This window comes from Ranitomeya variabilis, chromosome 1 (genome assembly GCF_051348905.1).
Source record: "Ranitomeya variabilis isolate aRanVar5 chromosome 1, aRanVar5.hap1, whole genome shotgun sequence".
Taxonomy (NCBI): Eukaryota; Metazoa; Chordata; class Amphibia; order Anura; family Dendrobatidae; genus Ranitomeya; species Ranitomeya variabilis.
The window spans coordinates 585,942,999-585,955,077 of NC_135232.1; the positions used below are offsets into that span (position 1 = coordinate 585,942,999).

General features: G+C 57.2%; 1 protein-coding gene across 1 annotated transcript in view; it reads right to left on the reverse strand.

Moving 5' to 3' along the window:
- Positions 1-12,079, reverse strand: part of DCST1 (DC-STAMP domain containing 1) — a 48,541-nt gene that overhangs the window by 1,474 nt on the left and 34,988 nt on the right. The window lies entirely within an intron of this gene.

Consider the following 12,079-nt stretch of genomic DNA (forward strand, 5'->3'; position numbering starts at 1 on the left):
TCCTCCTATGCTTCCAACCATGGTAGGAAAGTCCAATAATACCGATGATCCAAAAGATAATACGAATACTCAATCAGCCTATACCTGGGGGCTTGTAATAGAGCATTATGCATAGCAGAAAAAATATATAAGAATATGTACAAACAGACCAATATAGGAAATATCCATTGCTCTCAACAAAAGATGGCAAAACACATTCAAATAATGTCTACATCAGACATCCAGATATTATATGCCTACCAATCTTAAATAAACCATATACATAATCCACATCCAACAGACCCAGCACGGACAGATATAAAAAAGTCCCCAATGGGTCCGTAATGGATGTGAACACATCTAATATATAATTGCCTAGAATACTACTTCCTGCAATTTGTGCCAACTTCCGTGGCTTTGTCCGGAGCTAATGTCCGGAGATAATGTCCGGAGCTAATGTCCGGAGCTAATGTCCGGAGCTAATGTCCGGAGATAAGTGACGTCACCAGTGTCCTACACCCAGGCAGAGCACAGTGGCCCCAGGCAGAGCACAGGGGCCCCAGGCAGAACATGGGGCCCCAGGCAGAGCACAGGGGCCCCAGGCAGAGCACAGGGGCCCCAGGCAGCATATGGGGCCCCAGGCAGAGCACAGGGGCCCCAGGCAGCATATGGGGCCCCAGGCAGAACACAGTGGCCCCAGGCAGAGCACACACCAAATCGGAGGCCGAGGGGCCCCGCCAACCAAATCGGAGGCCGAGGGGCCCCGCCAACCAAATCGGAGGCCGAGGAGCCCCGCCCACCAAATCGGAGGCTGAGGGTCCCCGCCCACCAAATCGGAGGCCGAGGGTCCCCGCCCACCAAATCGGAGGCTGAGGGTCCCCGCCCACCAAATCGGAGGCCGAGGGTCCCCGCCCACCAAATCGGAGGCCGAGGGTCCCCGCCCACCAAATCGGAGGCCGAGGGTCCCCGCCCACCAAATTGGAGGCCGAGGGTCCACACCATCCAAATCGGAGGCCGAGGGGCCCCGCCAACCAAATCGGAGGCCGAGGGGCCCCGCCAACCAAATCGGAGGCCGAGGACCCCCCCCCCAACAAATCGGAGGCTGAGGGTCCCCGCCCACCAAATCGGAGGCCGAGGGTCCCCGCCCACCAAATCAGAGGCCGAGGGTCCCCGCCCACCAAATTGGAGGCCGAGGGTCCCCGCCCACCAAATTGGAGGCCGAGGGTCCCCGCCCACCAAATCGGAGGCCGAGGGGCCCCGCCTACCAAATCGGAGGCCGAGGGTCCCCGCCCACCAAATCGGAGGCCGAGGGTCCCCGCCCACCAAATCGGAGGCCGAGGAGCCCCGCCCACCAAATCGTAGGCCGGGGGTCCCCGCCCTCCAAATCGGAGGCCGAGGGGCCCCGCCCACCACATCGGAGGCCGAGGGGCCCCGCCCACCAAATCGGAGGCCGAGGGTCCCCGCCCACCAAATCGGAGGCCGAGGGTCCCCGCCCACCAAATCGGAGGCCGAGGGTCCACACCATCCAAATCGGAGGCCGAGGGGCCCCGCCCACCAAATCGGAGGCCGAGGGGCCCCACCCACCAAAGCGGAGGCCGAGGGTCCCCGCCCACCAAATCGGAGGCCGAGGGTCCCCGCCCACCAAATTGGAGGCCGAGGGGCCCCACAAACCAAATCGGAGGCCGAGGAGCCCCGCCCACCAAATCGAAGGTCGAGGGGCCCCGCCCACGAAAGCGGAGGCCGAGGGTCCCCGCACACCAAATCGGAGGCAAAGGGACCCCGCCCACCAAATCGGAGGCCGAGGGGCCCCGCCCACCAAATCGGAGGCCGAGGGGCCCCGCCCACCAAATCGGAGGCCGAGGGGCCCCGCCCACCAAATCGGAGGCCGAGGGTCCCCGCCCACCAAATCGGAGGCCGAAGGTCCCCACCCACCAAATTGGAGGCCGAGGGTCCCCGCCCACCAAATCGGTGGCCGAGGGTCCCCGCCCACCAAATCGGAGGCCGAGGGGCCCCACCAACCAAATCGGAGGCCGAGGGGCCCCGCCCACCAAATCGGAGGCCGAGGGTCCCTGCCCACCAAATCGGAGGCCGAGGGGCCCCGCCAACCAAATCGGAGGCCGAGGGGCCCCGCCCACCAAATCGGAGGCCGAGGGGCCCCGCCCACCAAATCGGAGGATAAGGGGCCCCGCCAACCAAATCGGAGGCCGAGGGGCCCCGCCAACCAAATCGGAGGCCGAGGAGCCCCGCCCAACAAATCGAAGGCTGAGCGGCCCCGCCCACCAAAGAGGAGGCCGAGGGGCCCGGCCCCGCCCACCAAAGCGGAGGCTGAGGGGCCCCGACCACCACATCGGAGGCCGAGGGTCCCCGCCCACCAAATCGGAGGCCGAGGGTCCCCGCCCACCAAATCGGAGGCCGAGGGTCCCCGCCCACCAAATCGGAGGCCGAGGGTCCCCGCCCACCAAATCGGAGGCCGAGGGTCCCCGCCCACCAAATCGGAGGCCGAGGGGCCTCGCCTACCAAATCGGAGGCCGAGGGTCCCCGCCCACCAAATCGGAGGCCGAGGGTCCCCGCCCGCCAAATCGGAGGCCGAGGGGCCCCGCCCACCAAATCGGAGGCCGAGGGGCCCCGCCCACCAAAGCGGAGGCCGAGGGTCCCCGACCACCAAATCGGAGGCCGAGGGTCCCTGCCCACCAAATCGGAGGCCGAGGGTCCCCGCCCACCAAATCGGAGGCCGAGGGGCCCCGCCCACCAAATCGGAGGCCGAGGGGCTTCGCCAACCAAATCGGAGGCCGAGGAGCCCCGCCCACCAAAGCGGAGGCCGAGGGGCCTGGCCCCGCCCACCAAAGCGGAGGCCGAGGGGCCGCGCCCACCACATCGGAGGCCGAGGGGCCCCGCCCACCAAATCGGAGGCCGAGGGTCCCCGCCCACCAAATCGGAGGCCGAGGGTCCCCGCCCACAAAATCGGAGGCCGAGGGTCCCCGCCCACCAAATCGGAGGATAAGGGGCCCCGCCAACTAAATCGGAGGCCGAGGGGCCCCGCCAACCAAATCGGAGGCCGAGGAGCCCCGCCCAACAAATCGAAGGCCGAGCGGCCCCGCCCACCAAAGAGGAGGCCGAGGGGCCCGGCCCCGCCCACCAAAGCGGAGGCCGAGGGGCCCCGACCACCACATCGGAGGCCGAGGGGCCCCGCCCACCAAATCGGAGGACGAGGGGCCCCGCCCACCAAATCGGAGGCCGAGGGTCCCCGCCCACCAAATCGGAGGCCGAGGGTCCCCGCCCACCAAATTGGAGGCCGAGGGTCCCCGCCCACCAAATCGGAGGCCGAGGGGCCTCGCCTACCAAATCGGAGGCCGAGGGTCCCCGCCCACCAAATCGGAGGCCGAGGGTCCCCGCCCACCAAATCGGAGGGCGGGGGTCCCCGCCCACCACATCAGAGGCCGAGGGGCCCCGCCCACCAAATCGGAGGCTGAGGGTCCCCGCCCACCAAATCGGAGGCCGAGGGTCCCCGCCCACCAAATCGGAGGCCGAGGGTCCCCGCCCACCAAATCGGAGGCCGAGGGTCCCCGCCCACCAAATCAGAGGCCGAGGGTCCACACCAACCAAATCGGAGGCCGAGGGGCCCCGCCCACCAAATCGAAGGCCGAGGGGCCCCGCCCACCAAAGCGGAGGCCGATGGTCCCCGCACACCAAATCGGAGGCAGAGGGACCCCGCCCACCAAATCGGAGGCCGAGGGGCCCCGCCCACCAAAGCAGAGGCCGAGGGTCCCCGACCACCAAATCGAAGGCCGAGGGTCCCCGCCCACCAAATCGGAGGCCGAGGGTCCCCGCCCACCAAATCGGAGGCCGAGAGTCCCCGCCCACCAAATCGGAGGCCGAGGGGCCCCACCAACCAAATCGGAGGCCGAGGGGCCCCGCCAACCAAATCGGAGGCCGAGGGGCCCCACCAACCAAATCGGAGGCCGAGGGGCCCCGCCCACCAAATCGGAGGCCGAGGGTCCCCGCCCACCAAATCGGAGGCCGAGGGGCCCCGCCAACCAAATCGGAGACCGAGGGGCCACGCCCACCAAATCGGAGGCCGACGGTCCCCGCCCACCAAATCGGAGGATAAGGGGCCCCGCCCACCAATTCGGAGGCCGAGGGGCCCCACCAACCAAATCGGAGGCCGAGGAGCACCGCCCACCAAATCGAAGGCCGAGCGGCCCTGCCCACCAAAGCGGAGGCAGAGGGACCCCGCCCACCAAATCGGAGGCCGTGGGGCCCCGCCAATCAAAGCGGAGGCCGAGGGTCCCCGCCCACCAAATCGGAGGCAGAGGGACCCCGCCCACCAAATCGGAGGCCGAGGGGCCCCGCCCACCAAAGCGGAGGCCGAGGGTCCCCGCCCACCAAATCGGAGGTCGAGGGTCCCCGCCCACCAAATCGGAGGCCGAGGGTCCCCGCCCACCAAATCGGAGGCCGGTCCCCGCCCACCAAATCGGAGGCCGAGGGTCCCCACCCACCAAATCGGAGGACGAGGGGCCCCACCAACCAAATCGGAGGCCGAGGAGCCCCGCCCACCAAAAGTAAGTGCGGCCCCAAAAGTAAGTGCGCCCCCGGGTGCAAAAGTAAGTGCGCCCCCGGGTGCAAAAGTAAGTGCGCCCCCGGGTGCAAAAGTAAGTGCGCCCCGGGTGCAAAAGTAAGTGCGCCCCCGGGTGCAAAAGTAAGTGCGTCCCCGGGTGCAAAAGTAAGTGCGCCTCCGGGTGCAAAAGTAAGTGCGCCCCCGGGTGCAAAAGTAAGCGCGCCCCCCAGTCCCGTGTGTGAAAAGTGCTGCTGTAAAGCTGGTAGCGCTGTTCAAGCACCATGTATTTCCTTCAGGAAATGCCCATCTAATATATAATTGCCTAGAATACTACTTCCTGCAATTTGTGCCAACTTCCGTGGCTTTGTCCGGAGCTAATGTCCGGAGATAATGTCCGGAGCTAATGTCCGGAGCTAATGTCCAGAGCTAATGTCCGGAGCTAATGTCCAGAGATAAGTGACGTCACCAGTGTCCTACACCCAGGCAGAGCACAGGGGCCCCAGGCAGCATATGGGGCCCCAGGCAGAGCACAGTGGCCCCAGGCAGAGCACAGGGGCCCCAGGCAGAGCACAGGGGCCCCAGGCAGCATATGGGGCCCCAGGCAGAGCACAGTGGTCCCAGGCAGAGCACAGGGGCCCCAGGCAGCCTATGGGGCCCCAGGCAGAGCACAGTGGCCCCAGGCAGAGCACAGGGGCCCCAGGCAGCATATGGGGCCCCAGGCAGAGCACAGGGGCCCCAGGCAGCATATGGGGCCCCAGGCAGAGCACAGTGGCCCCAGGCAGAGCACAGGGGCCCCAGGCAGAACATGGGGCCCCAGGCAGAGCACAGGGGCCCCAGGCAGAACATGGGGCCCCAGGCAGAGCACAGGGGCCCCAGGCAGAGCACAGGGGCCCCAGGCAGCATATGGGGCCCCAGGCAGAGCACAGGGGCCCCAGGCAGCATATGGGGCCCCAGGCAGAGCACAGTGGCCCCAGGCAGAGCACAGGGGCCCCAGGCAGAACATGGGGCCCCAGGCAGAGCACAGGGGCCCCAGGCAGCATATGGGGCCCCAGGCAGAGCACAGGGGCCCCAGGCAGAACATGGGGCCCCAGGCAGAGCACAGGGGCCCCAGGCAGCATATGGGGCCCCAGGCAGAGCACAGGGGCCCCAGGCAGAATATGGGGCCCCAGGCAGAGCACAGTGGCCCCAGGCAGCATATGGGGCCCCAGGCAGAGCACAGTGGCCCCAAGCAGAGCACAGGGGCCCCAGGCAGAGCACAGTGGTCTCAGGCAGAGCACAGGGGCCCCAGGCAGCTTATGGGGCCCCAGGCAGAGCACAGTGGCCCCAGGCAGAACATGGGGCCCCAGGCAGAGCACAGTGGCCCCAGGCAGAGCACAGGGGCCCCAGGCAGAACATGGGGCCCCAGGCAGAGCACAGGGGCCCCAGGCAGAGCACAGGGGCCCCAGGCAGCATATGGGGCCCCAGGCAGAGCACAGGGGCCCCAGGCAGCATATGGGGCCCCAGGCAGAGCACAGGGGCCCCAGGCAGAGCACAGGGGCCCCAGGCAGCATATGGGGCCCCAGGCAGAGCACAGTGGTCCCAGGCAGAGCACAGGGGCCCCAGGCAGCCTATGGGGCCCCAGGCAGAGCACAGTGGCCCCAGGCAGAACATGGGTCCCCAGGCAGAGCACAGGGGCCCCAGGCAGAGCACAGGGGCCCCAGGCAGCATATGGGGCCCCAGGCAGAGCACAGTGGTCCCAGGTAGAGCACAGGGGCCCCAGGCAGCCTATGGGGCCCCAGGCATAGCACAGGGGCCCCAGGCAGCATATGGGGCCCCAGGCAGAGCACAGGGGCCCCAGGCAGCATATGGGGCCCCAGGCAGAGCACAGTGGCCCCAGGCAGAGCACAGGGGCCCCAGGCAGAACATGGGGCCCCAGGCAGAGCACAGGGGCCCCAGGCAGAGCACAGGGGCCCCAGGCAGCATATGGGGCCCCAGGCAGAGCACAGGGGCCCCAGGCAGCATATGGGGCCCCAGGCAGAGCACAGCGATATTTTGGACCACTGTGCGGTTTTTCAGACCCCCTGTGTGATGTCTGGGGCCCTGTTCTTAAGTATATTAAAGATTAAAGTAACGTATATTAAAGTATATTATAGATCAAATTTGACACGTTTATGAGCACCATTGAGTGATATACTCAAGAATGACATAATTTTTCAACATTTTATGGTTTCAAACTGTAAACACTCAGAGTTTTTTTTACTTCAACCAGAAAACCTTAACGGTTCATAAAAAACTTGACTGTTCAGGATATGATAAAAGTCATAGTATTCTGAATCTTTAACTTATAAAGATACCTTTACATGGGGTGATTATTGGTTCCAGAGAGGCTTTCGGCCGATAATCGTACACATGGCTGGTGACAGGACAATACAATATAAACGTTCAAAGGTAAACACTGATAACATTAAAATCTAATATATAATTGCCTAGAATACTACTTCCGGCAATTTGTGCCAACTTCCGTGGCTTTGTCCGGAGATAATGTCCGGAGATAAGTGACGTCACCAGCGTCCTACACCCGCTCAGGGTGGACAAAGATATATGCCTTCGTGGTGCGCGGCACTTTTCTGATTGGTTGCCGCCTGCCGCGAGCGACCAATCAGAAATGTGCCGTACTGTCAAGAATTGTCAAGAGCTGGTGAGTGCAGCCATTTTTTGTTCTTTCTTACTATTATTTATTAATTGTATTATTCTTACATTTGAATAAATAAAGTATATATGGATTCTAGACTCCCGATTCTTTAGAATCGGGCTGCCATCTAGTCAATACATAAATAGATACTTATTCATCCTATCATATGTAATATAAAAGGCTCACCTATCGTATTATACATTACTACCCATCAATATCATAGAGTACATAATCCCGACATTTAACGGACAAGCTCAACCAGGACATAGAGATAAGGGGATGCAGATTACCAGTCACCAATATGCAGCTCCAAAGGACAATTTATAATGCATATACCTCTCAATCAGAGATTATCTCGGTGATAGTATATGGGACACAAACTAATAGTCAAAAAAATATAGCTATCCCACTATTTAAAAAAAAAAAATCTTATTAGCTCTGCAACAAATTTAAATACACTCACTGGCCACTTTATTAGGTACACCATGCTAGTAACGGGTTGGACCCCTTTTGCCTTCAGAACTGCCTCAATTCTTCGTGGCATAGATTCAACAAGGTGCTGGAAGCATTCCTCAGAGATTTTGGTCCATATTGACATGATGGCATCACACAGTTGCCGCAGATTTGTCGGCTGCACATCCCTGATGCGAATCTCCCGTTCCACCACATCCCAAAGATTTCATGTTGTTTACGCCAAATTCTGACCCTACCATCCGAATGTCGCAGCAGAAATCGAGACTCATCAGACCAAGCAACGTTTTTCCAATCTTCTATTGTCCAATTTCGATGAGCTTGTGCAAATTGTAGCCTCAGTTTCCTGTTCTTAGCTGAAAGGAGTGGTACCCGGTGTGGTCTTCTGCTGCTGTAGCCCATCTGCCTCAAAGTTCGACGCACTGTGCGTTCAGAGATGCTCTTAGGCCTACCTTGGTTGTAACGGGTGACGATTTGAGTCACTGTTGCCTTTCTATCAGCTCGAACCAGTCTGCCCATTCTCCTCTGACCTCTGGCATCAACAAGGCATTTCCGCCCACAGAACTGCCGCTCACTGGATTTTTTTTCTTTTTCGGACCATTCTCTGTAAACCCTAGAGATGGTTGTGCGTGAAAATCCCAGTAGATCAGCAGTTTCTGAAATACTCAGACCAGCCCTTCTGGCACCAACAACCATGCCACGTTCAAAGGCACTCAAATCACCTTTCTTCCCCATACTGATGCTCGGTTTGAACTGCAGGAGATTGTCTTGACCATGTCTACATGCCTAAATGCACTGAGTTGCCGCCATGTGATTGGCTGATTAGAAATTAAGTGTTAACAAGAAGTTGGACAGGTGTACCTAATAAAGTGGCCAGTGAGTGTACATCAATGCAGAGGTCTATAAAGATAGGCATTAATTTACACAAAAAGACAAGAGTGTGTATACAACTACTCACATAAGGAATATGACTCCTAAAATTACCATCATCTAGACAAACAAAAAAGTATATAACACAGTTAAAAACATTATACCAATAAGAAGCCTCAATAAAAACCTACAAGATACTATACGAGACAACTCTGTTGATTTCAATATTCATTCCCTTTGGATAAAGGGTATCAAGCTCAAATATCCATCTTAATTCTTTTTTCTTCAAGAGGGTAATACGATCTCCACCCCGTCTCAAAACAGGCACATCATCTATAACTCTATATCTTAAATGATTGACTGAATGACCCATTTCATGAAAATGTCTCGGTACAGGAAGTTCTATTAGCTTAGTCCTGATCGTGCTCTTATGCTTACTAATCCTTGCTTTAACCTCCATCGTGGTCTCTCCCACATAGAAGAGACCACATGGACAGCTCAGGACATTAACCACAAAACTACTCGTACATGTATACCGTTTCCGTATCTCATATTTCTTTCCTGTATGTGGATGACAAAAAGAAGCTCCCTTAACAATGTTGTTACAACATGCACATCCAAGGCAAGGGAAATTACCAAGACTTGGACGGCTTAGAGTGGTTTGTAGATCTTTCCTAGAGCTGCCAACATCAGACATAACTAGCTCATCTCTCAACTTCCTATGTGTTATGACCCCAATGGCAGAGGGTCTCAGGAATAAATACCAAGTCTGCAAACACAAAAAACCAGCTCATAGGGCAGTGGTAACTGGGCTGACCATATATCTAATCCTAGCACCACAAATAGCAGTAGCCGGGGAACGTGCCTACGTTGGTTCTAGACGTCTCGCGCCAGCCGGAGAACTAACTAACCCTAGAAGGGAAAAGAAAGACCTTTCTTGCCTCCAGAGAAAAGACCCCAAAAGTTGGATACAAGCCCCCAACAAATAATAACGGTGAGGTAAGAGGAAAAGACAAACATAAGAATGAGCTAGGTATTTAGCAAAGAGAGGCCCACTAGCTAATAGCAGAATATAGTAAGATGACTTATATGGTCAGCAAAAACCCTATTAAAATATCCACGCTGGATATTCAAGAACCCCCGAACCGACTAACGGCCGGGGGGAGAACACCAGCCCCCTAGAGCTTCCAGCAAGGTCAGAACTCACATTTAGTACAAGCTGGACAAAAATAGAAGCAAGCAAATAACCCAAAAAACGAAGAAGCAAGACTTAGCTTAATTTTGCAAGAACCAGGGCCAGCAGACAGGAGCAACAGAAGGATCTGATTACAACGATGCCAGGCACTGGACTAAGGATCCAGGAAGTTTATATAGCGACACCCCTGGACTAACGACCCAGGTGAGTGCTGAACTGAAGAAAGACAATCCCAGAGTCATATCACTAGTGACCACAAGAGGGAGCCAAAAAGTCTAATTCACAACAGTACCCCCCCCTTAAGGAGGGGTCACCGAACCCTCACCAAGACCACCAGGATGATCAGGATGAGCAGCGTGAAAGGCACAAACTAAATCGGCCGCATGCACATCAGAGGCAACCACCCAGGAATTATCCTCCTGACCATAGCCCTTCCACTTGACCAGATACTGAAGCCTCCGCCTGGAGAGACCAAGATCTTCTCCACCACGTACTCCAACTCGCCCTCAACCAACACCGGAGCAGGAGGCTCAACAGAAGGAACCACAGGTACAACGTACCGCCGCAACAAAGACCTATGGAACACGTTGTGAATGGCAAACGACACCGGAAGATCCAAGCGAAAGGACACAGGATTAAGGATTTCCAATATTTTGTAAGGACCGATGAAGCGAGGCTTAAATTTAGGAGAGGAGACCTTCATAGGAACAAATCGAGAAGACAGCCATACCAAATCCCCAACACGAAGTCGGGGACCCACACCGCGGCGGCGGTTGGCAAAACGCTGAGCCTTCTCTTGTGACAACTTTAAGTTGTCCACCACATGATTCCAGATCTGCTGCAACCTATCCACCACAGAATCTACCCCAGGACAGTCAGAAGGCTCCACATGTCCCGAGGAAAAACGAGGATGGAAACCAGAGTTGCAGAAAAATGGCGAAACCAATGTAGCGGAACTAGCCCGATTATTAAGGGCAAACTCAGCCAACGGCAAGAAGGTCACCAAATCATCCTGATCCGCAGAAACAAAACACCTCAAATAAGCCTCCAGAGTCTGATTAGTTCACTCCGTTTGTCCATTAGTCTGAGGATGAAAGGCAGACGAAAACGACAACTCAATGCCCATCCTAGCACAAAAGGATCGCCAGAACCTGGAAACAAACTGGGATCCTCTGTCAGACACAATATTCTCAGGAATGCCGAGTAAACGAACCACATTCTGAAAGAACACAGGAACCAGATCGGAAGAGGAAGGCAGCTTAGGCAAAGGCACCAAATGGACCATCTTAGAAAAGCGATCACATACCACCCAGATGACAGACATGCCCTGAGACACCGGGAGATCTGAAATGAAATCCATGGAAATGTGTGTCCAAGGCCTCTTCGGGACAGGCAAGGGCAAGAGCAACCCGCTGGCACGAGAACAGCAAGGCTTAGCTCGAGCACAAGTCCCACAGGACTGCACAAATGACCGCACATCCCGTGACAAGGAAGGCCACCAAAAGGACCTAGCCACCAGATCTCTGGTGCCAAAAATTCCCGGATGCCCTGCCAACACCGAGGAATGAACCTCGGAAATGACTCTGCTGGTCCACTTATCAGGAACAAACAGTCTGTCAGGTGGACAAGAGTCAGGTCTACCAGCCTGAAATCTCTGCAACACACGTCGCAAATCCGGAGAAATGGCTGACAAGATAACTCCCTCTTTAAGAATACCAACCGGTTCTGCGACTCCCGGAGAGTCAGGCACAAAGCTCCTTGAAAGAGCATCAGCCTTCACATTCTTTGAACCTGGTAAATACGAGACCACAAAGTCAAAACGGGAGAAAAACAATGACCAGCGGGCCTGTCTAGGATTCAGGCGTTTAGCAGACTCGAGATACATCAAATTTTTGTGATCAGTCAAGACCACCACACGATGCTTAGCACCCTTGAGCCAATGACGCCACTCCTCAAATGCCCACTTCATGGCCAACAACTCCCGATTGCCAACATCATAATTCCGCTCAGCAGGCGAAAACTTCCTCGAGAAAAAGGCACAAGGTCTCATCACAGAGCAACCAGGGCCTCTCTGCGACAAAACGGCCCCTGCCCCAATCTCAGAAGCATCCACTTCAACCAGAAAGGGAAGTGAGACATCAGGCTGGCACAAAACAGGCGCCGAAGTAAACCGGTGCTTCAACTCCTGGAAAGCCTCCACGGCTGCAGGAGCCCAGTTAGCAACATCAGAACCTTTCTTGGTCATATCCGTCAAAGGTTTAACAATGCTAGAAAAATTAGCAATAAAACGACGGTAGAAGTTAGCAAAACCCAAGAACTTCTGAAGACTCTTAACTGA